Genomic DNA, 26,821 nt, shown 5'->3' with positions numbered 1-26,821 from the left:
GACTAAGATCTGAGTCCTTGGGGACGCAGGACAATGTTTTCTTCCTGAGTTTTCTCTCATTTCTGTTGCCTTTCCCGTGGTCTAGGCCATAGTATGTCTGCCCTGTTATTGTAATAGACTTCCCCCACTTCCGCCTGCCTCGTTTCATCCACATACACCTTCCTAACCAACGTCAAAACAAACAGCACTATTCCAACATCACCAAGGGACGGGTATGTGTTTCACAACATCTGTCACTGTCATATTCACACACATTCTAACATTACATAGTGGCTTTCTCAATTCAGGCTTACATGGACTCACTTTTTCCCACTTAACTACATCCTACAATAATAATCTGTGAAGTCATGAGTTTGTTTCACCAGTACTTTCACATGTATGTTGAAACACATAGTACATTAAAGTAACAAGCTGTTTTCCTGTATATTACCTAAGACCATGTCAAGACCACATTTAGGAGACAATAGAGCATCAAGCAAATGAAAATTCAGGATTGACAGCATTGGTGTAAAGAAAACACTTCCAACAAGTAGAAAGTTCTAAAACTTAGGTAATCAGATTCCTGTCAGTAGAGATATGCAAGATCGATCAATTGCTCTTTTTTTTGAGACAGGGGCTGCTGTGTAATCCAGGCCAGAATTGCACCACAATTCTCCTGCCTAAACTGCCTAAGTGCTGGGATTACTGGTGTGTGCTGCCACACCCAGCTCTGATTAATCACTTTTCAGGGATTCTGTAGAGGGACTACATATGTTAGAAGCTTAGATTATCTTGAAGTTTTTGGCCAATCTTAAGATCCCTTAATTTTAGGACCTAACCCAGTATTTTAATTAGTTACATGTTCTGTAAAGTAAAGTTTAACTCACTTTTCTATTGCTTCTAGGAAATGAATGAGCAGCTCATTCTTTTAGTATAGTAATGTTTCCATTGAATAAAATATATCTTTTATTTAAGCAATCTCTTCCCTTACTCCCCCAGACTTTCAGTTTAGCTTCTTTTCAAAAAGCAGATGCTTTCAAATCTAAACCTGAGGTCATTCCTAAGAGGGAAGTGCACTGGAACCAGTGGAAGGTCTGAGCACTTTCATTCATTAACTTTAGGAACACTTTAACTCCTGCGAGGTCACAGGTCATAGAACTAAATTTGGGCTACTCTTACCTTTGAATTTCCATTCGTTTTTACTTCCCATTTCTTTTTAAAAATACAGCAAGAACAATATTCCTCCAAAAAGCAAGAAGGGTCTAGACTGCTAATCTCTCTCACTCTCTCCCCGAAGAAAAGAAGGAAAATTTATAGCTTTTAGTGGTTGTGAAAACCAGGAAATAATAGAGAAATCATGCATTCTGCAGGAATTCTCCTGAGTGTATTAAATTAAACTGACAGCCTTGATATCGCTATTCATGTTGAAATAATTAGCAATTCTAAGGCTATTAATGGTGTATTGTATCACTGTTTTAGAATTGGTAGGATGAATGCGAAAACCTTTTGGTGACTTTTGCTCCTACTAAAATTTAATTAGCCTTAGTTACTGACCTCATATTTTATGTAACAGTACACTCCAAAACGATCTCATAAAGAATTGAAGTTTTGGAAGAAAGTCATTCTTGCCTTAAAAACCAGCATCACATAAAAGTTCTCTGAGTGTTTTTTAACTACTTTTGCAAAGTATTCTTATAATTGCTAACATTACCTATGGGACTGACTGACTTTGAATTTAATTGAAGCAAAAATGCATCTCTTTGACAAGGTCACTTTTTAAAGTAGAGCTGTACTGCTTTGCATTATAGTTCCATTTTTTTCTTTCTAAATTAACTAGGATCTATAAAATTATCGATAAAGAATAATACCTAGGCTATGAAATATTAATAATGATTACAAGAGGGGAAAACTACCTTGAATTTTATATAAAATGCATGGGTGGTAATGACCACTGCTACCTCTGAAGGCTGAGTCTGTGCAGCTGGGGAAGACAAGGCCATGGGGTTCGGTGGGAGGATCTGAGCCACATGGCAATGCTTCTTAAGAGATTTGAGACTATGAGGCATAACCTGGCTGAAGTCACACTGGGGCTTAAAACCGAAGCAAAAGAGGAAGAACCACACGGGGTAGGGGTGGTGGTGTTTGGGGAGAGGTGACAGGAGCTAGGCTACCACAAATTCTGTGTGGCTCAGTTGAAGGTTATTTTTAATACTTGAGATTGCATACTGTTCTGAAAGCACACAGTGGCAATAACTACTTATTCCATATGACTAGCTTATCTTTCTTTGACAATTGTATAATTATTGGGCTTTCTGCTCCTTCAGAAAGTTGCTACTCAGTGTATGCTCTCAAGTCTGCAGAAAAGGAAAACGCTGTTCCGACCCTCCCTCGGTGGGGGAGGGGGGGGATCAGTTGGCTGAGGAGCTTGCACTGAACTGTTCCTGAGCTGAGCCTGACCCGAGCTGTCACAGGCAGAAAGAGAGGTCAACGGGCTCCGGGCACGGTATTTGAGCTCTGTGGCTTCTTCATGCAGCCTTCACTTCTTAGAGACCTCTTATTTCAGAACGGCACCATTTTCTGCTAGCCAATACAGGGTACATCAGAGTGGTGGAGCTGTCTGGGTTATACTATTTCAAATACACTTGAAGCAGGACTACTAAATGAGTCGACCTGTGAGCTCTGCAGAGTTAGCTGTGTGAAATGGGAGAAGCAGCATGGTGGTGGAAAAAGCATGAGACCCAGAGGTAAAAGGAAAAAAATCAAAAAACACACTGGCTTCAAGGCCCCACCATTTGCAAGTTGTGAGTGAGGGCAAATCACTGTCTTCCTATGAGATTGCTGCCTCAGCCACAAAATGGAGTTAATACACATATATTTATATATAGACTCACAAGCCAGATGCAATGATAAATATTAAAAATATCTGAAAACCTAGGAGCTCAACTTATCTAAGCTGCCATGACTGACAAAGGCAACTCAGTCTTCTATGTCGCACCATGCTCTTCATTTGGGAGCCCCCAAACTGGTTCATGTGGGCTACATAGATAACCATTCTACCTGCACACAGAAGAAAGGGCTGTGCTACTCTTACATCTAGTCAAGCAATTTATTATACCTATGATTCATATCATATTACAATCAATCAACAAACATATTTACTGTCTGCTCTGTGTGGAGCAGTGTGTTAAGCCCTGTGGAACTTTTTAAAAAAGCAATGCAAAAAAAGACGTGTAAAAGGGCCAGGTGTGTAATCCCAGCCACTGTGGAGGCAGAAATCCAGAGTATCACAGTTAAATGTCAGCCCAGACAAAAAGTTAGCAAGAACCCATCTCAACAAACAACTTCAGCGTGGTGGCACATAACTGCAATCCCAGTTATGCAGAAGGCCCAAGGCTGTCCTTAGGCAAAAATTTGATTTTGAGATTCTATCTAAAAAATAACTGAAGCAAAAAAGGGCTGGGAGTGTGGCTCAAGTGGTAGAGTGCTTGTCCAGCAAATGCAAGTCCCTGAGTTCATACCCTGGTACTGCACACACACACACACACACACACAGTAATACACGCACACACACGTGCACACACATATACACACACACGCACACACACAGTAATACACGCACACACACACACACACAGTAATACACACACACACACGCACACACACACACAGTAATACACGCACACACACGTGCACACACACACACAGTAATACACACACACACACACAGTAATACACGCACGCACACGTGCACACACATATACACACACACACACAGTAATACACGCACACACACGTGCACACACATATACACACACACGCACACACAGTAATACACGCACACACACACAGTAATACACGCACACACACGTGCACACACACACAGTAATACACGCACACACATATACACACACACACACGCACACACAGTAATACACGCACACACACGTGCACACACACACAGTAATACACGCACACACACGTGCACACACACACACACACATGCACACACGTATACACACACGCGCACACACGGTAATACATGCACATGCACACGTGCACACACACACAAACATATACAAAAGTAAATAACGTAATTAAAAGAACTGACCAGACAAATGAAAGGGGTGAAGAACACTTAGGAGAAATAAATCAAGTCAAAGGAAGCTCTCTAGTCGCTCACAGAGACTGAGCTGTGTCAGTCAAGGAGGAATTGTTAAAGATTAAATTTTAAATAAACAAAACCAAAAATGTTCTGGTCCTAGCATGGCAGAATGCAAGAGGGAAGACGTTCTCAGGGACAAAGCCTCGTGTGGGCCTAAGGACATGTCATGGCCTCCTTTGTGACCTGTTCCATCTCCCAGTCAGAAATCCTCCCCTGGCTTCTCCAGGCACTTGTATGATAAGTAACGGAAGCTCATGCACCACAGATGTTAGGTGATCATCTACCTTCCAGAAGCCTAAGCCCCAAAATAAAACTAAGGCAAAAACTGGACTGTGTTAGGAAGACCTTAGGACATTCCACACACGTCCATCCATAGCGAGGGCTACCTGGAGAAGATGGACATTGATGGAGAGTTTGAAAGGACACGCGTATGCATTCCCAGCTGTTTGTTTTTCTACTCTTTTCTGAGGAAGAGCAGAGTTGTTTTTTTTTTTTTACTTCTTTTTATTATAGATGCAATGCAGTAGCAGAAGCTGAGAACTTGAATTTTACGTGTGATGAAACTCAGCTGAATGACCTTGAGTCACCTACCCTCCTGGGTCTTAGATTACCTATGTCAAAATAAAATTTCCATTTGCTCTCCATAGACTATCCCCACTGAATAATTCATGGGGGAAAAGTATTATAAATATTAATTATTTGCTCTTGCTAATATTCTATTAGAAACAAAAACTTTTCAGCCTTCTTTGAGCATCATGTTTACATAGCAGTTACACTTTTCTATGTAAACAGGAATGGAGCCATGAGAAAGTCTACTACAGATAAAAAACGTGTTTGAACCCAGACACTCAAAGGGGCATCCGAGGAAAGAGGAAAGGACTCCTTCCTATTGGTGGACGGCTGTCCTTCTGCCTTTATTGAACACTTTCTAAATTCTCCAGTGATTACTCCTAAATGTACACATCAATTACCCACTCAACTTGAGTCTTTAAAACTGCCTTCTAATTCTAATTCTGGACTTTAACCTCTTAAACTGCTCAAAAAAGAACACAGAATCCCTTCAAAGAGCTCTCTGAGGTCTTCCATCACAATGACCAGAGAAAGAAGTGTCTTTTTAATGGAAGTTTAATGATTCAGTGTAACTCAGGACAACATGGAGGACCACTCTAAAAAAGTAACATGTGGCTAAAATGTAGGGAGGATTCTGTATCCTCAAAAAATTCTACATGGACTTTCAAAAATCAGAAGTTACTTGTCCTTGACACCACCAATGGAAGAAATGCTATTTTTTGTTTCCTCACATGAATTTTCGGTGACTGTCCCCACACAAGGACAGGGGAAGTGCTTGGAAGTGGCCTATTTCACGTCCTCACCTCACGTTAAGCCAAAACAGTGCAGGAGAAGGAAAACAACAACCATAACAACAAACACATTCCCACAGTGAGCTGCACGCTCCAGATGCCCAGACTTTCCATGGGCTCTTAATGAGGGTCAGAGGTCAGTGCTAAGGAGCCTGGTGAATCAGTGAGAACCCAGGTCCTGTTTCCATCTTAATGCCTGTATGTTTATGTTTTCCCTCTGCAGGGGAAAAGCCCAGACAATTCCACTTCCAGGGAGACCAGAGGGGAGAAAAAAATGCACTGGATGTAGTAGTTTGACAGAAAAACAGAGGCATTTCGAGGGACTAAGGTAGTCTCGGTTCACAAAAATAGAGAACCGCCATGAAATATACTGTTAGCTGAAAGTTCTCATCTATCTCTGGCCGAAAATTGAAGCACATTATGAAAACGAAGGGCATTGTTTTCAATGTGCCTCTCACCTCTCCACCCGCACACCTCCAGAGAAGGCTGCTCAGGTTTAAATTTAGCAGCCGGTTGGTGACATAACAGTCATGAGCCAGCTCAACATCCCGGACTCCCAATTTGTCACTCCTGACCTTCCTGTCACACTCTGATAAACTCCATCCTATTACAGCTGCTTGCTTTGTTTATCTTAAACTGACGTTATAGTTTATCACTAGTTTCAAGTACCTGCTTTCTTGTCTGTTTACTTTAGTAAAAACTTATTTTTTTGTCTCTACATCAAAATATTCCCCCGTGGGTCACATGCTACAGCCTCATCCACCAACTCTAGGCTTTGAACCCTTGATGACCTTTGCAACTAGATCCAAATCAACATTCCTTGTAGTTCCCAAGCTTATCACTCTTAGATAACTCCAACTTCTGGTTTCCAGGCTGGGCCTTACTGGAAATCCTGAAACAACACGAGTGTGTTCCTCCCAGAAGGAAGTCCAGTACAGATCGGAAGTGCCACAGTCTCTGGAAGAGACTGGAAGTGCCTGGACCTCGTGGGTGCTGTCTGGATTCAGGAGGACTAACTTCCCAGACCACCTTGTGGTTGAACAGATGAGAGAAAAGGACCCTGAAGCTTCACCCAAACGAGAGAGAGAATGTGGTTGTTTGGTCTACGTCTAGTACTAAAGATGAAATAAGCCAAAGGCCAATTAGCTATCGATCAGCAACGTGGTTTACTGAGTGTCTACTCTGTGCACTCCCCAAGACGTACACTTGACACAGAAATTCGCCCTGAAGCTCTACCATAGTTGTACCAGGATAGTCATTGTTATTCCCTCCATGTCATAGATAAGAAAACTGAGGCTTAGGGATGTTACTCTTAAATTTAAAAAGCTAGAAAGGTCTAGAGCTGGGTTTCAAACCCAGTGTGATGCCAGACCTGTAGCCTGTTCTCTCTACCACAACGTCCTCTGTTAGCATTTGTCTCGGTGCCAGAATTGCCTGATGAACATGAAACCTATTTCCTCTGCCGTCGCTACCACTTCTAACAAGAGTTCATTCTCAAAGACAGGCTGATTTACAAACAAATACACATAAAAAAATTAAGCATCCTGCTCAAGTGGTCTCAAAACAAGCCAGGGTCAGAATCACTGACTACAGCAGATAATAATATAGGTCAATAGATTTAGTGAACTGTGAAGCACTCTGTGAATGCTGCTATAATCAATAGGTTCATTCTGGGTGGAGTCTCCATTTTACAGATCTTTGCAATATTCTGTCCACATTTGCATTGAATAAATATGAAGTACCTATGATATTCCAGACTAGCAATGTCCTTCCATAAATATCAGACAAGGTCTCTTTAGTCAGAGAGCTTACAGACTGGCTCGGTGACCCCCTATAATGGTATAGTGCCCACAGGGGGCATTCAAGCAGCAAGTGCTGAATTGTAGAATGTGGGTGCCACGAACAGGTACTGCTTGGCTGTAACCTTTGAATCGGTGTTTGGGTCAGGCAGGATCAAGAATCACCCTTTTGGTTATTTACTACCCAAAGGATTTATATTATGCATTCATCCATCCAGTACCATAAGCACATCCTCCTTTCTTTAAAGAATAAACATCTGCTTCTATGTGGTCTGAAGCAAGAACATTACATACCTATCCATCAGTGGAAAGATGCTTGCAGTTCTCTTTCCTAGTTCAGTGATGGGTCTGGACTTTTAACCCATCTTTCAGGAAGCCATTGAGATCTACTGAAAAGGGGCAGTTCAGATTGGCTATATCCCTGATCAAGTCTCACATTCCAATTTGGTTTACTCCCAGCTTCTCAGTGGCATAGTATCCAAAAGAGCAAATAAAGAAACATGATTTGATGTTCACAATCCTAAGTCCATGGTTTGCATGCTTAGAATTTTTTTTTCACAAACTTTTATGGAATTTGTCTTGGTAAATAGGAAAGTGCCTCAATCATGAATTAATTCAAAATTTTGGACATGAAAACTGCTCATCTAAACAAACTAACATATCCCAGAGTATACAATAGAGATGACTTTTATAAGATTTTTCTGACTTTTTTCACTTTTTGAGTAACTGGCTGGCTAGTTACTAACAACTCATTTTCATATTTTTTCCTCTAAAATAAAGGTTTAAAAACAGATTTCTAATAAATCTCTCTTTAAAATGAAAAAAACATTTCTAATCTTTCTTTTTCCTCTGTGAGTTCCCTCCCTTTTAAAAATACACCTATTTCAGGAATTTACCATCTTTATATATTAAGCAAGTATAATATTTGAGAGCAATTAAAAAATAACAGATATATTTGATATTAAACATACCCCCAAAAGCTAAGTCTTCTTTGAGTCCCTAAAGTAGGTGTGGCCACTGGAATCCAGTATAGTATCTTTTAACTGGGAAAGTGACCATGAACTTGGGAGATCAGGCTCAAAGCTTGGCTTCTCTTAGAGACAATGTCTGTTTTCAGTGCAAAAATGAAAGGTACACTTACATGGAGTGTGCTCTTGCTTAAGGGTCCTCACAGGCAACTGAACGGGGGAGAGAACTGTTACTGATGGGAAGGGGACTAAGCTATCTGGATAGTAACATTAACCCCCCAGAGACTGCACTCATCCTAAACTGAGTCCTGCACAACCTGTCTAAGTCAGAGAGCTCCAGATTAAGCCTGAGAACTTTCTCATTTCACTTTGCAGTCAGACTATAAGAAAAGATATTTTCATTACCTTCTGAATGACTTCCGTTTCCAAACACCATTTGTCAATCAAGGATGGACACACAGAGCATGCCTGCAGGTCTGTGAAAGAAGACTTCACCATGTAGACTTGAGTAGCAACCAACCTAAGATCTGCTGCCTGTTCCTGCCTGTCTTCTGCTTTCAAAGCACTGGAAATTCGACAGAAAAAAGATAGTCAGGGTGATGAAAGAAAGCATCAGGAGAGCAGAGATGAGGCTAGGAATTGTGTCTTAAATAAAAGAGCAACATTTGCTCAACATAGCATCTTATAAACTGCAATTACATCATAGCTTCACTAGATCTGAAGGCTAAATTCTTTTTTTTTCCATTACTAGGATTTGAACTCAGCCTCCTGAGTTAAGTAGGCACTTGACCACTTGAGCTACACTACCAGCCTCTGAAGGTTAAATTCTAACAAAATAAAAGTGAGTGGGAAAATCTATAAATTATTTCACATTTGAAGGCCCATTATCTTTTTGTTTTGTATCTTATAAGAGAGGGAAAGAATGCATAGCTTCTAGAGGAAGTAGCTTCTAAAATCAAATTTTCATTATACTTATCCATCTCCCCACTAGAGCTAGATAGCTTAGTTTTTTAATAATCTACAGATGGGTTATAAACTTTGTAAAGAAGAAACTTTTGAGTATGAGACCCTTTTTTAAAAACAAGCCAGTCCCACCTTAAATAAATGTTACATCTTGAATAAGCTAAATACTTCCTGTTTTCTGAAGCTATGAGGAGCCTTTACACGCTGGTCACTTCAGATTATATCTTAGTGTCGTTACAGTACCTCCTTCATTGTCAAAATGATCTCCTTCAAAAACTGTCTCATTTTAAGTTCAATCTAAAAATAATTTATGTTTATTTTCCTTTTTAAAAGGCATCTTAATGAAGGAGAAGAGAACTAAATTGAACCTTTTTAAAAGATACATTTCCTATAGCCTTCAGCCTATTGAAAAACTACCAAGTCTTTCTAAAAAATGGTATCGAATTTGAGGTACCCTGGGAGCTGACCAGCTATAAAAGGGGAAAACAAAATTTGACTCCTCTGGGTAGTTTTAGTACCAAATGTCCTGATTTGTGTTTGTTTAATCTTTCTCTACGGTGGTCTTAATTCCAGAAAATGTAGGCTTTACATATTCCACCCCCAAGGAAGCGAAGTTACTTACTTCATAAGCCTACACAAAGATTCATATTAAATCAAATTGGGCCAAATTATAGCACTTCAGAAAGCATGCTTTTCAAAGAGGGTAAGGAAAGTGGGCTCCTGAAAGTCTCTGGGATAGATAGCACAGTGGGAGGGAAACAGGACACCCTTCTGTTTTCCATTAAAGTTATGTTCTGCACCAAGTTTGATTGCCGAACATCTGGCAGCTTTTCTCTGATAACATAGTTCAGTAGGATGGCTAGTGCTCAGCCTTTGATGCTTCCCTGTAGCTCTTAAGTGGGGAGGAAAAGAGAAGATAAAGAACTCTGGATTTTTCCCTCCTATCAATGGTGGCAAAAGAGGTTTACAGTCTTCTCTTATTTTCTTTATCTATGAGGTTTCACTATGGTTCCCTGTGGCTTGAATGGGAGAAACTGGGAGGGAAGTCAACGCTTTGCCCACTTCCTTTGCCCAAGAACTCCTGGAAGGGAACAGAATAGAACGAAATACTCCTGATCAGGTCCTTAAATGCTTGTATTAGTTGAGAATGCAAGGACAGGGGCGGGGGTAATAAAAGCAGAAATATCCAAAGTGAAGTCAGAGTTTTCTACATCCTTTAGCTCTTATAAGAAGACCATGAAGAATTCTCTTTCTTTAACCAAGTCATCATTTTCAGCAACATAAGGAAAACTTACTTAGCAAGAATTAACATTTGAAGCTGGAAGAAATCTAATGTTCGGACTAAACTTTGTGTTTTGGTAAAGATGAAGGAACTGTGTCTCAAAGATGCATAGTGACTTGCTCAATGGCATATACGTATCTAAGAACACTTGAGGGAGTTCACCAGATGTATACAATGAAGTATTTTTTTACATATAAGAAAATGGGTGTTTATGAAAGTGAAAGAGAAACAAAAGCCAGCGTGTGCAGTAGAATTCTGTATAAGTAACCAGAGATGTGTGTTGACTGCAAATTTGCCTCTGACACTCTTAGCAACAAATGCAAAGAAAGAAAAAAATTATATGTTACATAGTCACTGTCCATTAGTAAAAACATAAGTCAGGTTTTACCTGAATTCTCATTGAGAAGTCCCTGGGTCTAGCACAGATGCATGCCTAAGACAGGGACTTTTTTGAGAATCACGTCCCTCAAAGAAGTCTTAGGACTTGATGTTAAAGTAGGGTTAGCTTACTAGAGGTCAAAACAATTCCATTTAGGTGCATTGCTTTGAGGTCTAGCTTTATGCAAACAGAAAACTGGCATGGAGGAATGGAAGGAGTACAGATGTTTCAAGATACATTTAGTGAGAACTCACTCTTTGCCAGGCTATTTTCTAGGTGTTTTATGTGCATGAACCAATTGTATTCTCTCAGCAACCCTATGAGATACATGCCAATGGGGAAAGTGATGTATGACTTGACCAGGCCCCATCCTCACTCCAGAGTCTAGGCTCTCAGCTTCTGTGCTACTCATTATTTCCCTGTACCAACTAACTCCCTAGGTTCTTCCAACAGTTCTGGTTGAGAACTGTTAAGTTCTACTAATGAGTAAATACCGATACTAAAAAATACAGTTTTGGTGACTAGAGAGTATTTTCTCCAAACCTATACAACAAAAGTAGCTGGGAGTTAACATTTTAAGCCACAGATCCATAGTGAAGAATAGCAATTTTCCAAAGCGAGTTTTACCAGAACCAATCAACCCTCAGAAATGCTGAAAAGGTTATTTTTCTCCTGTCCCTGTAGAAAATAGAACAAGGAATGCAAGTCAAGTCTGAGAAGTCCCAGTGAAATAATTCACCATAGAAAAGCTCCTGACACCATGGGGAACAGGCACTTCTGCTGACACTTCTAAATGTCCCTTAACCAGCTCTCTTACTTACTTTGTAGTGATTGCATGTTTTCCCTTTGGGCCTACTAAAGTATTTAATTGCAATTACACTCATTTACATAGCAGATGAGGCTAATTGCTGGTATTAGTTACCAAATGTATGCTTGTATTGTGAGAGTAAAAAAAATGCCCTACAGAAAAGAGAACGACTGTGCCTCTAATTAAGGAGTTATGAAGTCAGAATGAGCTGGTTCCAAGATGTAAATATGAGATTGAGGGTTTTCAGAACTCTATAATGGTTTTTATTACTCCATCTCACTTCCTTGATTACACACACTGTTCAGAGACTAAAGATAAATACAGAGCAACGTCCACAGTGCTGACCTGATTACTAGGCACACTCTCTCACACGTAGATGGAAACCAACGCAGTTGTCTTCCCAGTCCATGACAAATGGAGGGTTATGAGTACCTGGTCTTCATCTACTTGCCTAATCAATTGCTAATCCTGGCTCCACTTATTGCAAGAGCAATGCTGGCATCCTACCATAAACACGATTTTGTATTCAAGGCTTGTTTTGTACATGTAATATAGAATAAACAAAGAAATCATGAAATGGGGTGTAAATTCTCTGGGAAAGACCAAAACTTACAAATCTCTAGATTGTCCTGATCTTCCTTGATTAAATTCTGTGTTGGCATTGTAAGGCCTAAAAAGGAATTTTGTGGTAACATACCTTCAGGAACCTTACAATCACATTAGGAAGACAAAATTTATTCTCCTAAAATCATATCACACACACATTCCCTACCCATTTTATGCTGGAAAGGACTGAAAGAGGCCGTTGGCCAATAATAAAAGATGACAGTGTTCAACACTAACTGTAGACCAGTTTGGGAAGTTGGAGAAGCATTTTGTTAGAAACACAAGAACTCTGAGAAGACATCATTAAAACAAACAAACAAACAACAAAAAAAACCCAAAAGATAGCACTACCATATCATCCTGCTATACCACTCCTGGGTATTCCAAAGGAATGCAAGTCAGCATACAGTTGAGATACTTGCACATCCTTGTTTATAGCAGCACTGTTCACAATAGCCAAAACATGGAATTAGCTTAGGTGCCCAGCAGCTGATGGATGACTAAAGAAAATGTGATACACACACACACCCAATGGAATATTATTTAGCCATAAATAAGAGTAAAATTACAATCATGTCATTTGCAGGAAAATGGATGGAACTAGAGGTCATTACATCCTGAGAAATAAGCCAGGCTGAAAAAGACAGGAATGTAAAAGAGGTGCCAGCAGCAGGAGGAAGGTGAAAGAAGAGGGTAGAGGAGGGTGAATGAAAATGGCCAAAATGTTTTATACATATGTATGAAAACAGAACGGTGAAATCTGATGAAGTTGATTTAAGAAGAGGGAGGAGGAATGAGGGGCAATTCCAGATGGGGTGAATTTAATTGTGATATATTGTTTGTATGCTTGAAAATATCCCAATAAAACCCTCTGTCCAACAAATATATTGTAATAAAAGACAGAAAGATGAAAATGTCTTTGCATAAGAAAGATTTGCAGTGAACAAACAGACTAACTCTAACAGCCTCCCCATGCTCCAGCAGCCCAGACAAACAAAGTCAGGTGTCTCTTGGGATGTCTCTCTCACCAGCAACTTTTCCTCTAGCTCCTCATTTCTTTTGCTTTTTAATTCTGGCTTCCATCCCCTCCTCCTGTACCTTTGTTTAAAGATAAATTTTTGCTTAAGAAAAGAAATGAACTTTTTGACCTTAAAATATACTTGTACTGTTGATTTTCTCTTTACTGAATGCTTAGCTATAATAATATTATACTGTTCAGTGTTCAGTTACCTACACAGGTCACTTCATGAAATGAGTCTGGCTGTCAGCCAAGCTTCTGCCTCCCCTTTTACTCTTTGCTCAAAAAAAAAAAAAAATATTAAAGGAAAGAGAAAGGACGAAGAAAATCCTGCAAGCCACCAAATGCATTCCGTAGATACCATGGCCTCGCCCCCCTCCCCTTAGCAAGCATTCTTTTGGAAAACCAGTCCCAGGTGGTATGAAGACTGGCTCAGCTGAGTGTTATTTTTTAAACTTGTGTGAAAAATCATTTCAAGTTTTATCCCATCCTCTGGGCAGTCAAGCGGTGCAATCACCAGTCTCTAATGTCAAATGTAAACAGGACATCCTTTTAGACATCGATGTCCAGCTGGCGAGAACACATACCCCCTGCTTTTTGCCCTGTTCGGAAAATCAACCCCAGTCCCTCCATGGAGAGATGCTGGAGCAGGGGAAACCTGCTTTGTCATGTGGGAAGTAAACAGAATCCTTAAAAACATCTTTTTATTGCTATTGTTTGATGTGTTCTTTACTGTCTCTTAATTCTTCTTACACCACAGCAACACCTGCAGGCTAAAGTTGTCACCAGCTCCCCACGGTTGTGGCTTTCCATTCACCAGGAAGGGTTTATATCTTAAACTGTGGAGCAAAGAACGCTACGGGGAGAAGTTATCTGAGTGCACAGCAGTAAAATTTTCTGATTTTCCAGATAAAAATAGATGCTGAAAAATGAAGGAAGGGTGCAGCCTCTGAGTGACCCAGTCTCCAGAAGAGCTGTTGCCCTAGAGACTCTGGAAGAAACAACAGTCATGCAGCCTACCCTAAAAAAAAGTATGTATGAGTATAGATGTTTATCATTTCTCTGCATAACACTTAAAAATAAGATAGTATATTATCAAGAGGTCAGTGAGGTACAAGTTACAAGCAATGTAGAAGTTTAGGTTAAAGGCATCCATGAGAAAGAAGTCAGGAAATGCCTCAGGGAGGGGGTAAAATTCTCACAGTGCTCCCCCTTCCACGTTGATGAAGGAGAGGAGGTGCTCTCACTCTGCAGTTTAAGAATGTCTGCCAGCCCTGGTTAATAAAAAATTAATTTGCCTCTGCTATTATTTATTTCTTTATAAATTTGTCCTTATATGTTCCTCTTCTCTGTTACATCAGTTCATTTGACCCCATTTCAAACTCTGTACAATACTTTCCAGTATCTTCCTACTCAGTTGACTTGCCTCCTCTCTTTGGAAATTGATAGGAGGAGGAGGCCCCCACTTGGACTTCCTCCTCTCACCACTTTCTGCTCACCCTGCACACCTTCACTGGAAGGAGGTGGTAAAATCAAGGATGAGCACTGACCCACATTGGGACCATCTTCTCTTCTTCTCCCAGGAGTCTGGGGTGAGACAGTTACACAATTCAGTTATTCTCCACACCCAACAATGAATGCCATGAATGCCACAGAGAGCTCTGTACCACCACATGAACCAGAAGCAGAGTGTTGACAAAAGAGTACTTTGTGGCTTTCCTGACTTTCTTAGGACTATTTCAACCTCTTTCCAAGGACTGGCTGTATTCTTCCCTCAGGTGATGTCTCTGAATTTCCACAATAATTTCCCCAAATCTGGGTTAAGTACAAGTAGCTAGAATTGTTTTTCATACCGAAAATTAAAGAGTCTCAATTAAAACTCACATCCTAGACTTGAATATTTTCTCACTATTCCTATCTAAAAAGATGCCTCTTTTTCCTGGCCATCTGTCTACTTCTAGACCCAACCTCTCCCCAAGCATTAATGGTGAGACCAAAATGATATTTCTTTTCACCCTATATATCTACAAAATGAGTAGCATGGTCAAATTCAAATAGGATTCATGACAAGATAACAATATTCAGATTCCTCGTAGCAGCTTTTTAACATCAACTGAACTCAGTGAAGTATCCTCTGGGGTCTCCAGTGCAGCCAGCCTCCTCAAATATTGACTAATCTGAATAGTCCACTTAAATAAGACTTGAAATAACATCGCTACTCCATGCTTTCACTTACTAACATTCCTACGATTCAATGAACATCGTTTTTTTCTTAAAATAAAGCTATCAAAACAAACATGCTTATACAATAGCATGGTCCAGTGAAATACAATGAAGTATTTTCAAAAGAAGTTTGGTGTTGTAATAAGATTCCTAAGTAAATCTGAGTAGAGAAAGGACTAGCAGTCCTTTCTAGACAGAATTGATTTTGCTAATTTAAAAAATATCTATGACAAGACTGAATGTTTTCACTGGACTATCAACATATGTCAAACACTTTAAGGAAAATACATTTGAACCCAGCACTTTGTGGATGCTAATCAAGACTCCTACCAGCGAGCTACATCCCCAGCTTTGGTTTTTTGAGACACAATATTACTGTGTAGTTTAGCCTGACCTTGAGCTGCTAATTTACCCTAGGTTGGCCTTGAAATTGTGATCCTCCTGCCTCTGCCTCCCAAGTGCAGGGATTTCAGGCATGTGTCACCACATCAGCAAAAATAACACTTTTAGAGATACTGGTTCTTGCAAACAGTCTGATGTATTCTGAAGAATCACTAATTTCTTATTTCTTCAGAAAAGTCTCAGATATCCTGGAGCATCCCAGCTCCCATAACTTATTTCCAGTCTTCCCACCAATAACTCATCCTCACCACACAACAGCTCAAGACCAGATAGATCTAGGCTATAATGACAGAGCTCTGTTTCAGTATCCTCCCCAGATGGGCTCTTCTGACCAGGGATCTCTGTTTGTCTTCCCACCTCCACCCCATTGGAGAATACCCAATGGTCTGGACTTCACCACCTCCCACCATTTTCTTTTCCAAGTCCTCTTATGTTAGGGCCCCGATCTTTGCTGACAAAATAATAAGCATTTAATTAGTGGCAATACATTAATTTACCACCTCATCTACTAACTAGGTTTGCATCTTAGAAAGGTTTCTTTAAGCCAGGTGTTGTGGTGCACATCTGTAATTATAGCACTTGGGAGGCTGAGGCAGTAGGATTGCAAGCTCAAGGTCAGTTTAGCCATATAGTAAGTTCAGATCCAGCCTGGGAAACATTCAAAAAAAAGAGAAGAAAAGGCCTCTTGAGACAATGTTTATATGGAGAAGGTTGGCAATACACCTTACCTCCTTTCTACATATCCCACAAAATGCAAAACTGGTTCCGATCTTGTAGTAGGTGTCAAATACAAATCTGGACAGATTCCTGAAGAGAATTAAACTAGATGAGTTATTCTAGGCTTTTTTCCCCAATGTCTTTCTATCCATCTCTACTCTCTTCTCTACATGTCCATATGTTCATGCCAGAAGAGCCTACATTTGTCAAAATATACATGGCACTAGGAAAAGCCACTCACTACATCTATAATTTTTAGCATGTTTCTGTATTATGGTTCCATTGAAGTCATTTGGATGTACTTTATCTCAATTTCCTCTTCAATGAAATTGTGTTATTATTTATCTATTATTGCTAGAGCTTTTGGTAGCAGTCTGTTTTGGTAAAATACATTAGGAAACTTCCAGGAAAATTGTCAGAGAAAAAGAAGTATTACATTTTAAAAAATTACTAAGCACCTGCTTTACACAAAGCACTGTATCATCTGTTATGGAAGACACAAATATTTTCTGACTTCGAAAAACACACAGCCTAATGTAGAATTTTATAATCTAGGTTATTTTACTAATGATCAAATCACAACATGAGAAACAAAATTTCTTTAACTGTTAAAGGAAAGAGGGAAGTATGTTTTTTACTTACTTTTCAGAATTTTTCATGTATGAGAAAAATTGTGAAGAACTTCACAAATTACTGAGATGGTGTGGGCTACAAAATGTAAGTAAGTGTCTGAATAATTTCCTAGGCTTGATCAGGTGGCTAAGCAGAGATTGACCTTGTACCCTTGAACTGTACTTTGATTGTCATTTGTCTCTGTGGACTTTAGGAATTTGCTACAGAGTGGCTGGTTACCAGTGTTCACCTTGTTAACATTAACCGTGGACTTGGGATCCTGCTGGATGCGCTCAAGGGGTAATATAGCACAGAACTTCAAGACACCTAAAGAGAAAGGAAGATAAGATAATAGTTAAGCTAGGGAAAGCTAGAAAACTTTGAGTGGTTCACAACAGAGTTCCCCACACCTATCCCCACACCAACAGAAGACATGTGAGGTCAGATGTTTGGCTGTACACTGGTCCTGTGAGTTCGATTGTTAAAGAAAATTTATCTTATTCCAAGAACTACAACATAGTCAAGTAGAGCATATATTCAACTGGAAACACTGTGTTATAAATGTGTAACATTTGACCAGACGTATTCGTGCTCAGGCCCTTGAACTTACATTACCTTATGGAAAAATTCTAGAAACTGTAACAGTCAAATACACCTAGGGATGTTCTGAGCATTCATCAAAGATGCTCAGAACAAAGTATTATTCTTCTTTCTGATTCCTGTGGCGCATTCATGGAGAAAATGCATTTCTGAAAAGAATGCTCTTTACACGCTCGCTCCAGAAACAGACAAGGACGTGTAGGAGTGAAGCATATGCTTCCATTCTGGACTTGGAAGCTGAATTTCCAGGTTTTTTTACCCAACACTCCAAGGAAAAAGGATTTTCTTTTGTAAGAATGCAAATAAAAGCCTCTCTCAGTTAAAAACTTTTCTCTGTTTTTAAGCCATAGATTTTCAGTCAGGACATGAACCTGGTATTAAATGCAGCTGTTCAAGAAATAGGTGTGTACAGGAAATGGGAGGGCTCCAGGGAACAGTTAAAGGGAATTTTTATCTGGTCCTTGGGAGGCTTATGGAAAAATTTTCCAAATTTATTATGGAATGACAAGAAGAGTCAAGTGTTTAGAATTTAGGTTTTAAAAAAAACTTTAACCTTGGAGAAATATGGCCGAATTATAGAAACACAGAATTTTCCAGGTTTGGGTTTATGGAGGTGAGTGGGGTGTGTGTGTGTGTGTTGTGTGCATGCATGAGTGTGTTTTAATCTGCAAGTGCTAAAACTTCTTCAAGGCTTGGACAGTCACACTTTTTTCTTTCTTGTTCAGAAATCTCCACATATATTTCAATTACAGACCAGTTAATTTTTTCTCTTATTTGAGTGTGACCATACTGCAAAAGTTAGGATGGATGCTTGAATAAAGCTTTTTCTCTGCATTCTTCTTCCATACATTTTCTATGATAATTCTTCCTGATCACCATTCCCTATACTTTTCTGTCTACTTTGTAAATTCAGCACAATAAGTTACACTATTTTGTTCTAAATATCAAATTACTTGTGTTGCATGCTTGCAAGAAAAGTAAATCTGATTTATTTAAAAATGACTTCACCTCAAGAAAACAACTCAGAATTTGGAGCACTGAGGTGGATCTCAGCCACTCCTATGTCTGCAAGATACCTGTTTCCATTTGATCTTTGATCCGGTCTGCTGACAAATTTACCATTCCAGAGAAGCCTGGAGTTCAACAAAAATGCTGACAGTCTCCTTGTGCATCTGCTCCTTGTCCCTTTGTATCCTTTTATGTTAAAATAGCCAGCTTGTCAAGCGCTCTGGCCTTGCAGGGATGAGAACTAGAAACACAGGAATACATAGATGTCTTTTTATATAGGCTTTTCCAAACCAGATTTAGCTGCAGGGGAATATAAATGACAAATGTGTTGACAAATGACAAGATGTTACATACTGTAAAAATATTATTACATGCACACCACTTCCTGTTAGGGTGCATACAGTGACTGCAACTTGTTTAAAATGAAGTACATATTAAGAGAAACTTCATGCCTTCTAAGCTGTTCTAACTTGAATTCAAATTCTCTGAAAGTAGGTGTTTAAAAAAGAAAGAATGCAAGGAGAAGACTTGTCCTGAACTTAATAATCACAAATAGATGTGAGGATCCCCTTGAGAGATCACAAGTTAAAAAACAGATCTTATTTGGATCAAAAGTGGTTTGGGACAGAAATAGGTAAAATATTTCAGATAGAGAGTATGTAGGATGTGGTTCTCAGGACACGTTACAGAGTGTCACTGCCAACCTCTACTGATTTACGTGCCCTTCAGTAATGGTGGACACCCAGACATGTGGCTATCTGAACTTGTTATCTACATTTCAGTGAAGTCAAAATCTTTAAAGACAAATTTACCATCAGAAGCATCATTCGTGGTACCCTCTTACACTGTTGGTGGGAATGTAGACTAGTACAACCACTCTGGAAAAAAATTTGGAGGCTACTTAAAAAGCTAGACATTGATCTACCATTTGATCCAGCAATACCACTCTTGGGGATATACCCAAAAGACTGTGACACAGGTTACTCCAGAGGCACCTGCACACCCATGTTTATTGCGGCACTATTCACAATAGCCAAGTTATGGAAACAGCCAAGATGCCCCAATACTGACAATGGATTAAGAAAATGTGGTATCCATCTCTAGCAATAAAGGAAATGCAAATTAAAACCACACTAAGATTCCACCTCACCCCTGTTAGAATAGCCATCATCAGCAACACCACCAACAACAGGTGTTGGCGAGGATGCGGGGAAAAAGGAACCCTCTTACACTGTTGGTGGGAATGTAGACTAGTACAACCACTCTGGAAAAAAATTTGGAGGCTACTTAAAAAGCTGGACATCGATCTACCATTTGATCCAGCAATACCACTCTTGGGGATATACCCAAAAGACTGTTACTCCAGAGGCACCTGCACACCCATGTTTATTGCGGCACTATTCACAATAGCCAAGTTATGGAAACAGCCAAGATGCCCCAGCACTGACGAATGGATTAAGAAAATGTGGTATCTATACACAATGGAATTTTATGCAGCCATGAAGAAGAACGAAATGTTATCATTCGCTGGTAAATGGATGGAATTGGAGAACATCATTCTGAGTGAGGTTAGCCTGGCCCAAAAGACCAAAATCGTATGTTCTCCTTCATATGTGGACATTAGATCAAGGGCAAACACAACAAGGGGATTGGACTTTAAGCACATGATAAAAGCGAGAGCACACAAGGGAGGGGTGAGGATAGGTAAGACACCTAAAAAATTAGCTAGCATTTGTTGCCCTTAACGCAGAGAAACTAAAGCAGATACCTTAAAGCAACTGAGGCCAATAGGAAAAGGGGAACAGGTACTAGAGAAAAGGTTAGATCAAAAAGAATTAACCTAGAAGGTAACACCCACGCACAGGAAATCAATGTGAGTCAATGCCCTGTATAGCTATCCTTATCTCAACCAGCAAAAACCCTTGTCCCTTCCTATTATTGCTTATACTCTCTCTACAACAAAATTAGAGATAAGGGCAAAATAGTTTCTGCTGGGTATTGAGGGGGTGGGGGGAGAGGGAGGGGGTGAAGTGGGTGGTAAGGGAGGGGGTGGGGGCAGGGGGGAGAAATGAACCAAGCCTTGTATGCACATATGAATAATAAAAGAAAAAAAAAAGAAGCCTCATTCGTGCTCGTGTAATTGATTCTAATATACTGGTTATCGAAGAATATGCACTATATTCCCAACGACTATGAAAAACGAAAGGATAATGTGGTCCACTTTCTTCCTTAGCTAAATTGGGTTATCTTTCAATGTAAGATGTTGAATAATAAAGATGATGTAATCAGAAATGATTTTATAATTGTTATTCTTCATTAAAACCCTAGCATACTTAAATATAGGTTAATATCACATTGCATACTCATAATTGATGATCAAAATTATAGTCACTAACTGGAATAAGTTAAGCAATCTTAACTTAAGCAATCTAGGATTCTTATACATGGAACTCATTCAGTTTGCTAAAACATAATTTTTAAAAAATGTCACAAAGGACATCAGACCTCAGCTAAGGTTATGAACCTAGATGTCTCACCCCACTGAACTCAAACAGTTGGGTCAAAAGAGCTCTAGCCAAAGACTACTCAGCACCCAAGCATTATCTCCAACTGTCCTGGTGGCTCGTGTTATGTCTGAGAGGAGCGTGGCAAGCGAGCCCACTCTGGATTAGACAAGGCACATGGAAGACACAACACTGACCTCCATGTCTATATTTGCGGATCAATGTGGGCAAATCCTAGCTGTGTTTGTCAGAAATGCAGGTCTAACAGTCTTTCCACAGGCAAATGGCTGGAGTGGGTAAAGCCTTCAGTTCGTCACTGCATTTCATACAAGAAAGAGATCCATTATTTTACCCAGTCTGTAAAGTCTGCTTTTAATTTGGATTTTTTCCTGCTGCTGGTCCTAGCCTACATATCTTACATAGCCACCACACAAAAGAGGCATATTTTTTTCTGCTGGATCTTCAGGGTGGGGTTTCTCTTGAGGTCAGTGCTTGAGAGGCTGGTTCAAGATGTCCCTTCAGCTTTCTGAATCCCGGCTCAGTGAAACCACTGATAAGCCAAGGCTTTTTCCTCTTGATTTTCCACACAGCTGAAAAAAAATATTGCTGAAGTGACTCAGGAGAAATGGGTAAAATGTCTTTTCCCAGCCCGCAACCTCCTCCTGCCCTGCTCATCCCAGCCCCCAGCCAGTCTACTCCCACACACCATCTCTGTCTCTTTTTATTTTTTTCTTCCTCTTTGGCTTATGCTGTTCTTTTTTGGTCTCTGGCCCTAGTTATGACAGCTGATTGACATAGCTGGCAGTTCCCCTGGTGTCTGGTTAGGCAGAATTCCCCTTGTAAAACTAGGATACAAAACAAAGAACAGACAACAGTATATAAAGGGAGACTGAATAAAACAGAACCAGGAGAGAAGCAATAATGTTTGCTGAAAATATTTTTAAATTTTCCAAAGAGAGGGAGCAAACCTTTAAAAGATTGTTTTAATCATCTGCGTTGCTTTTCCTTCCCCATTCTCTTTCTAGCCATTTCTTCCCCCCCCACACCCCCACACACCACACTACACCACACCACTTTTCGGCTTCCATTTTTTCATCTGCTTTCTTCCTTGTATTTTTCCCTGAGTCATAAACATTTTATCAGTAAGAATTCTTCCTACTTCTGACCTTTGCTAGAGTCAAACATTTGCTTTTTCCTCACTTATTTTTCCACCTGGCCAGTAGTGGCATGACTGTGTCAAGTGACATTGTGAGCAATTATTGTTCACAATAATTTAAGACTTTTCTTCCACTCTTCTAAAGGAAGCTGGACTTCATCCTGCCCCCAACATCTCCACTGTGCAGGGTTCAGCACCTTAGCCTCAGATATTCGTACCTAAAATTTTCTCTTGGGATAGAAGGTCCTGTCTATTTTCCCTCTACATAAACATTTACTCATCGGGTCACCTCCTCCAAGTTCTCTATCGTATACATAAAATGATGTTGATCGAAACATTGAAAACTTAACATGTCATCTTTTTTGGCAATGTGTGTGCCTTGTAATGTAATCAAGGCAAAGAAATAAACATCTAATGGTAGAAATTCAGGCTTCCACAAAGGCCTTCTGAGTTAGTTTCTTTTTTTATAATAAGGCCATGATCAACACTGTTTAGGGAAGAGGGAGAGGTTGGTATATATTAGGTAAGGTAATAGCGACTCCTGAACTCCCTTTTTCTTATAGTAGTGCTGTGTGAAATTTGAACCCAATACTTTCCTGTCGCTCCTTTTATATTATACTTTTCCTGAACTTATAGAAGGAGACTTGACTTCAATTGCTTTTCTACCTTCACAGATTATTGTCGTTATTTTCATGTATGATAAGAATATATAGTGTGTCTGATAAAAGGCTTATATCAGTATCATATAAAGAACTCCTCAAACTCAAAAGAAAGGAGAACCCAATTTTGAAATAGTCAAAGAATGAACAGATGCTTCACCAAAAAAGATAAAGATAGAAAGTTAGCATATGAAAGTTTACTCAATATCATCAGTCATCAGAGAAATACAAATTGGAACTACAAGATACCAAGACATACCTATTCGAATAATTAAAACCAAAATCATGGACCATGTCACAGGTGCTAAAGACATGGAGGAACCAGAATTCTTATCCACTGCTGGTTGGAATATAAAACAGTACAGCTTCAGAAAATGGTTGGGCATCTTCCTAAACACACACTTACCTTATGATTAGCTGTTCTACTTCTTGGTATTTACTCAAGAGATATAAAAGAGTATTTTCATACCAAGATGTAGACACTAATGCTCATAGAACTCTTTTTATAACAGCCCCAAATTTGAAACAATTCAAACATCCTTCAACAGATGGATGGATAAACTACTTGTGAAATAGCAACACAACAGAGTACTACACAGCCTTTTCTAATGCTAGGTACAAGCATCAACATGGACAGAGCTCAAAATAACTACACCAAGTAGAAAAAAAGCTAGACAAAGAACATGAGTCTGATGACTGGATTTATATAAAACTCAAGAAAACAGTAAGCTTATCTGCAGTGACAGTGGATCAGTGACTGCCTGGAGAGCAGCACAGATGGGCAGGATGGGGGTCCCAGAGGGGGACCAGGGAACCTTAGGAGGAAATGGATATGTTCACCCTCGGGAGCGTGGGGGGTTTTCACATGTCAAAACCCATCAGATTGTACACTCTCAATCTGTAGAGTTTACAGCCTGCCAATTACACCTCAATAACACCAATAAACATGGCGGCTTGTCTCCTGAGACTCCTTTGCTCTGTTTCCCATCCCTTACATTTAACTGACCTTCACTTTCCTTTTTCTGTTAAATTTTGGTTTTGTTTTTTTTCCCAGTAATATCTCCTCCTTGTGGTGGTGGGAGGGCTGTCCTGGAAGGCAGCAGCAGCAGCAGCAGCTTTGAGAGTTCCTGGGAGCTAGACAAGGGTGTGGAAACCTAGACATTTCCTCTTCTTGAAGTAAGCAAACCTTCTTCCAACTCTAGCCACGTGCTTACCTGAGCTTCCTCATTTCCAGGGAGAACAATGGGCTACTTGGAGATTTCCTCCCCACTTTCTCCCTCTATGATAGCAACAGCCTGCAGCACCAGTGTCCTGTGAGTAGTTTGTCTCTAGACACCTGTCCTCTGGGGTTTGTGGAGATTTCTTGCCACCTAGTTTTACCTTAAGAGTTGTTTATGGGTTTTTGATTTTGCTACCTATTTTTTTCTGTCCATTTTTATACAGACTTGGGAAATTCCTTAGTCTTAAATTTATGAGAGGAGACAGACTGACAGACAAAATGCATAAAACATCAAACAACATGCTGTTTCAGCTTTGAAAACTATCAAAATGGAAGTAATAATTGAAGACCTGGTGATAGATGGTGTGACTCCAGGACACCATCTATGAAGTAGAAACCTTCATAATGCTAAGATTTTAGGTGAACAAGTAGAAAAGAAGTCATGAAATGAACTAAGGAAGAAAACCAGAGAGGTAGAAGTAATCTAGGACAGTTCAGGGTTATGAACGAGAATGGAGAAGCACTCAGAAGAGGGAGATGCAAAGTGATTACCTTCTATAACATGTCCAGAAAGAAAGAAGAGACACAGGACAGTACCAGAAAAAGGATGCAAATTTCCAACAGTGTCTTTAGAAAGAGAGAAACTTTTTGGTGTTTTACTTATTTATTTATTTTCAGTTGTGGCAATAGGGGAGGAGACAGTACAAAGAAATAGTGATTTTGTGCCCTCAGAATCCTTGTATGGACAATTCTGAAAATTTCCCAGCATGCTTTGCTAGAAGTAGAGCCAGGCACTAGGCAGGTAGAGGCATCACATTCCATCCTATCCTGCCCCATAAATACTAACAGTCTAGTGAAGAGGCTGGGCAAGTAGAATTACCTAATTTATTAATTACATTAGCCATCTTAAGTTGGGTATATCAGCTTTGTATGCTAGATTATAAACTAGTTAGTAAGATTTTATTCCTGTAAGGGGACTTAGCAAATACCACTCTTTTCTATGTGATTAAACTAAGTCATCACAAGTTTAAATAGCTTGTCTAAGGCACAGGTCAGTAATAGAAGATTCCTGATTAAGGTGGAACATTGTCCAGACTCCCAGAAATCTTTTTCACTTGAACAGAGTAACACCTGACTAAAAGCATCAACATTTATACTATTTTTAAACACTCCATGTATCTAAAAATATTTAAAATCTGTATGGTCAATTCCAGCAAAAAAAAAAAAAAAAAAAAAAGCAGACACAAAGCTGAAGTCATCTTGATACCAACATCTAGAAATAATGTGAAAAACACAACAAAAATTTTAATGCATATCTAAGTTTCAGAGGAAACGGGAGAGTCCCAGGTGGCAGAAACAAGGGAGCTGAAAACCCTAATTGTGAGCACATGAGCTGAGTCTGCAGCAGCCCTGGGGTAGGGTCCTCAAACTTGGCAGCATTCAGGGGCTCAGAGTTGCAAAGCGTGCTCCAGGACAGGAGATGAGATGTTGGGTCTAGATGATGCAAGGGTTTAGAGCTAAAACTGAGCGTGAAGTCAGGACCTTCAAAGCCACACCCTCAGAGAAAAGGAGAACAGAGAGAAAATAGACTACCACTCAGGGGATATGAGAAGGAAGCGTGTCTGTGAGCTCTGGGGAAAAGAAAATGATTAATTAAAACCTCAAGCTTGCAGCTCTCACAGATTGAATGCTAGACTGAATTTATCCTGCCTTCATTGTTTATGAGAAATTAATTTTTAAAAAATTGACCCTAGGGACATGAGGTAAAACCATGAAGGAGAAATACTTCATTAAGTCCAGGTACCTGCACAATGGTGCACACACAGCACTAGTAAAGATGAAATCATAGCTAAAACTTACAAAATACAAGACACACGTAAGCAGCAAAAGCAATAGGAGGGTTAATTAAGTTCCTGCAGGAAATGTTGACTGCTCTCCTCCTAGTCTGCCTTGACCTCAGACCTCATCACTGCACATTCACTGTCAACTCAGGTATGAGGTGCTGTGTGCCTTTGAGGGCTGGCGTGGTCTAACACAGCAGCAGTGTCACATACAGCAGGAAACACCAAGGAAGTCACTTCCTGGGTACAGCCCTCAGCGGTGGCCAGTACATGAACCCCTTAGGACCCTCTCTCCAGGGCAGGGAGGGGACGTGTGTGACTCTCCAACTATGAAGCTGTTCCCTACAAATTTCCCTCACTTCCCAAATCAAAACCTGCACACAAATCTTCTCAAGATTGGATTCTGGGAAATGCTAGAACTAACAAAATAGCAGAACAACCATTAGAATGAAATGTGAGAGAAAGACCAAGAAGGGCAAATGTACCTCTAAAGATGACATAAAAGAAAAAACCTGGAATTTTCCACATTTACAGAAAAAAGAATACTCAATTCAA

General features: G+C 39.8%; 2 long non-coding RNA genes across 2 annotated transcripts in view; both read right to left on the bottom strand.

Annotated features, from left to right (window-relative positions):
* The window catches only part of LOC141417469 (uncharacterized), a 31,042-nt gene extending 13,421 nt beyond the window's left edge, over positions 1-17,621 (bottom strand). Inside the window, exons 1-3 of the long non-coding RNA XR_012442034.1 lie at positions 17,310-17,621; positions 16,679-16,757; positions 8,675-8,834 (exon numbers count right to left, since the gene is read on the bottom strand). This is a non-coding gene — a long non-coding RNA (uncharacterized lncRNA). The remainder of the gene's footprint in view (positions 1-8,674; positions 8,835-16,678; positions 16,758-17,309) is intronic.
* A 3,975-nt stretch (positions 17,622-21,596) lies between these two features.
* Positions 21,597-26,821, bottom strand: part of LOC141420773 (uncharacterized) — a 137,188-nt gene continuing 131,963 nt past the window's right edge. The window contains exon 4 of the long non-coding RNA XR_012445385.1: positions 21,597-21,981. This is a non-coding gene — a long non-coding RNA (uncharacterized lncRNA). The remainder of the gene's footprint in view (positions 21,982-26,821) is intronic.

Source organism: Castor canadensis, chromosome 2 (genome assembly GCF_047511655.1).
Source record: "Castor canadensis chromosome 2, mCasCan1.hap1v2, whole genome shotgun sequence".
NCBI classification, from domain to species: domain Eukaryota; kingdom Metazoa; phylum Chordata; class Mammalia; order Rodentia; family Castoridae; genus Castor; species Castor canadensis.
The sequence above is the reverse complement of the archived record's forward strand: the minus strand, read 5'-3'. Positions and strand labels throughout refer to the sequence as shown.